The sequence below is a fragment of the Bombina bombina genome, chromosome 8 (genome assembly GCF_027579735.1).
Source record: "Bombina bombina isolate aBomBom1 chromosome 8, aBomBom1.pri, whole genome shotgun sequence".
Lineage (NCBI taxonomy): Eukaryota > Metazoa > Chordata > Amphibia > Anura > Bombinatoridae > Bombina > Bombina bombina.
The window spans coordinates 111,253,962-111,258,366 of NC_069506.1; positions in this window are offsets into that span (position 1 = coordinate 111,253,962).

Genomic DNA, 4,405 nt, shown 5'->3' on the forward strand with positions numbered 1-4,405 from the left:
GGCTCAGCATTTCTGAAATGTTTTTCAGATCTAGAGTTGGCTGGAGTATTTATGCCAGTTCCAGTTCTGGAACAGGGGCTGGGGTCTTATTTTATCTCTTCATTGTACCAAAGAAGGTCAATTCCTTCAGACCAGTTCCGGATCTATCATTATTGAATCATTATGTTAGGATACCAACATTCAAGATGGTTACTGTAGGACTATCCTGCCTTTTGTTTAGCAAGGGCATTATATGTCTACAATAGATTTACAGGATATGTATCTGCATATTCCGATTCATCCAGATCACTTTTAGTGTCTGAGATTCTCTTTTTAGACAAGCATTACCAGTTTTGTGGCTCTACCGTTTGGCTTAGCCTCAGTTCCAAGAATTTTTTTCAAAGGTTCTCGGTGCCCTTCTTTCTGTAATCAGAGAATAGGGTTTTGGTATTTCCTTATTTGGACGATATCTTGGTATTTGCTCAGTCTTCTCATTTTCGAAGAATCTCATACGAATCGACTTGTGTTGTTTCTTCAAGTTCATGGTTGGAGGATCAATTTACCAATCAGTTCATTGATTCCTCAGACAAGGGTAACCTTTTTAGGTTTCTAGATAAATTCAGTGTCTATGACTCTGTCCTTGTCAGACAAGAGAAGTTTAACATTGATATCAGCTTGTCAAAACCTTCAGTCACAATCATTCCCTTTGGTAGCCTTATGCATGGAAATGTTGGGTCTTAGGACTGCCGCATCAGATGCGATCTCCTTTGCTCGTTTTCACATGCGACCTCTTCAGCTCTGTATGCTGAACCAATGGTGCAGGGATTACTCAAAGATATCTCAATTAATATCTTTAAACCGATTTTACAACACTCTCTGACATGGTGGACAGATCACCATCGTTTAGTTCAGGGGGCTTCTTTGTTCTTCCGACCTGGACTATAATCTCAACAGATGCAAGTCTTACAGGTTGGGGAGCTGTGTGGGGGTATCTGACGGCACAAGGGGTTTGGGAATCTCAGGAGGTGAGATTTCCGATCAATATTTTGGAACTCCGTGCAATTTTCAGAGCTCTTCAGTCTTGGCCTCTTCTGAAGAGAGAGTTGTTCATTTGTTTTCAGATAGACAATGTCACAACTGTGGCATACATCAATCATCAAGGAGGGACTCACAGTCCTCTGGCTATGAAAGAAGTATCTCGAATTTTGGTTTGGGCGGAATCCAGCTCCTGTCTAATCTCTGCGGTTCATATCCCAGGTATGGACAATTGGAAAGCGGATTATCTCAGTCGTCAAACGTTGCATCCGGGCGAATGGTCTCTTCACCCAGAGGTATTTCTTCAGATTGTTCAAATGTAGGAACTTCCAGAAATAGATCTGATGGCTTCTCATCTAAACAAGAAACTTCCCAGGTATCTGTCCAGATCCCGGGATCCTCAGGCGGAGGCAGTGGATGCATTATCACTTCCTTGGAAGTATCATCCTCCCTATATCTTTCCGCCTCTAGTTCTTCTTCCAAGAGTAACCTCCAAGATTCTGAAGGAATGCTCGTTTGTTCTGCTGGTAGCTCCGGCATGGCCTTACAGGTTTTGGTATGCGGATCTTGTCCGGATGGCCTCTTGCCAACCGTGGACTCTTCCGTTAAGACCAGACCTTTTGTCTCAAGGTCCTTTTTTCCCATCAGGATCTGAAATCCTTAAATTTAAAGGTATGGCGATTGAACGCTTGATTCTTGGTCAAAGAGGTTTCTCTGACTCTGTGATTAATACTATGTTACAGGCTCGTACATCTGTATCCAGAGAGATATATTATAGAGTCTGGAAGACTTATATTTCTTGGTGTCTTTCTCATCATTTTTCTTGGCATTCTTTTAGAATACCGAGAATATTACAGTATTCTTCAGGATGGTTTAGATAAGGGTTTGTCCGCAAGTTCCTTGAAAGGTCAAATCTCTGCTCTTTCTGTTCTTTTTCACAGAAAGATTGCTATTCTTCCTGATATTCATTGTTTTGTACAAGCTTTGGTTCGTATAAAGCCTGTCATTAAGTCAATTTCTCCTCCTTGGAGTTTGAATTTGGTTCTGGGGGCTCTTCAAGCTCCTCCATTTGAACCTATGCATTCATTGGATATTAAATTACTTTCTTGGAAAGTTTTTTGTTCCTTTTGGCCATCTCTTCTGCCAGAAGAGTTTCTGAATTATCTGCTCTTTCTTGTGAGTCTCCTTTTCTGATTTTTCATCAGGATAAGGCGGTGTTGCGAACTTCTTTTGAATTTTTACCTAAAGTTGTGAATTCCAACAACATTAGTAGATAAATTGTGGTTCCTTCATTATGTCCTAATCCTAAGAATTCTAAGGAGAAATCGTTGCATTCTTTGGATGTTGTTAGAGCTTTGAAATATTATGTTGAAGCTACGAAATCTTTTCGTAAGACTTCTAGTCTATTTGTTATTTTTTCCGGTTCTAGAAAAGGCCAGAAAGCTTCTGCCATTTCTTTGGCATCTTGGTTGAAATCTTTAATTCATCTTGCCTATGTTGAGTCGGGTAAAACTCCGCCTCAGAGAATTACAGCTCATTCTACTAGGTCAGTTTCTACTTCCTGGGCGTTTAGGAATGAAGCTTCGGTTGACCAGATCTGCAAAGCAGCGACTTGGTCCTCTTTGCATACTTTTACTAAATTCTACCATTTTGATGTATTTTCTTCTTCTGAAGCAGTTTTTGGTAGAAAAGTACTTCAGGCAGCGGTTTCAGTTTGAATCTTCTGCTTATGTTTTTCATTAAACTTTATTTTGGGTGTGGATTATTTTCAGCAGGAATTGGCTGTCTTTATTTTATCCCTCCCTCTCTAGTGACTCTTGTGTGGAAAGATCCACTTCTTGGGTAGTCATTATCCCATACGTCACTAGCTCATGGACTCTTGCTAATTACATGAAAGAAAACATAATTTATGTAAGAACTTACCTGATAAATTCATTTCTTTCATATTAGCAAGAGTCCATGAGGCCCGCCCTTTTTTTGTGGTGGTTATGATTTTGTATAAAGCACAATTATTCCAATTCCTTATTTTATATGCTTTCGCACTTTTTTCTTATCACCCCACTTCTTGGCTATTCGTTAAACTGAATTGTGGGTGTGGTGAGGGGTGTATTTATAGGCATTTTAAGGTTTGGGAAACTTTGCCCCTCCTGGTAGGAATGTATATCCCATACGTCACTAGCTCATGGACTCTTGCTAATATGAAAGAAATGAATTTATCAGGTAAGTTCTTACATAAATTATGTTTTTTTGTTGGCTATTGCCTCTGCGCACAGAGTTTCTGAGATTTCTGCTTTGCAATGTGACCCCCCCTTATGTTGTTTTCCATGCTGATAAGGAGGTTTTACGTATTAAAATAGGGTTTCTCCCTAAGGTGGTGTCGGATCATAACATTAATCAAGAAAATGTTGTTCCTTTTTTGTGTCCTAATCCTTCTTCAGCGAAGGAACATTTGCTTCATAATCTAGATGTGGTTTGTGCCTTGAAGTTTGATCTTCAGGCTACTAAGGAGTTCAGACAATCTTCCTCTTTGTCATATATTCGGTGAAACGTAAGAGGCAGAAGGCTACGACAACTTCCCTATCTTTCTGGTTGAGGAGTATCATCTACTTAGCTTATGAGTTAGCGGGGCGAAAGCCTCCTGAGAGGATACCAGCTCATTCAACTAGAGCAGTGGCTTCCTCCTGGGCTTTTAAGAAAGAAGCCTCTATGGATCGGATTTGTAAGGTGGCTACCTGGTCCTCCTTACACACTTTTTCTAAATTTTACAGGTTTGATGTGTTTTCTTCGGCTGAAGCAGCTTTCAGGAGAAAAGATTTGCAGGCTGTGGTGCCCTCAGACTAGGGTCCGCCTCTCTTTTGCTCCCTCCTGTGATTCCTTCAGTGTCCTCTGGAGCTTGGGTATAGTGTTCCCAACAGTAAGGAATGAAGTTGTGGACTCTCCCTGCCTTATGGAAGGAAAACATAATTTATGCTCACCAGATAAATTCCTTTCCTTCCTGGCAGGGAGAGTCCGCGACCCTGCCCGTAATATATTTTTGTTGGGCGACTCCCTTTTTTATATTATTTCTTATGGCACCTTTATACCCTGATGTTTCTCTTACTTTTCCTTGTTCCCTCGGCAGATTGACTGAGGGGATAGGGGAAGAGGGAGGGATATTTAAGCCTTTGGCTGGGGTGTCTTTGCCTCCTCCTGGTGGCCAGGTGTTGTATTTCACAACAGTAAGGAATGAAGTTGTGGACTCTCCCTGCCAGGAAGGAAAGGAATTTATTTGGTAAGCATAAATTATGTTTTTTTCAGAGTACTGTCACCCTCTGGAAAGTCTTTCCATACAATAATTAACCTGTATGACACTTCATATATTGTTTTGTTGTATTATAACAATATCTATTAT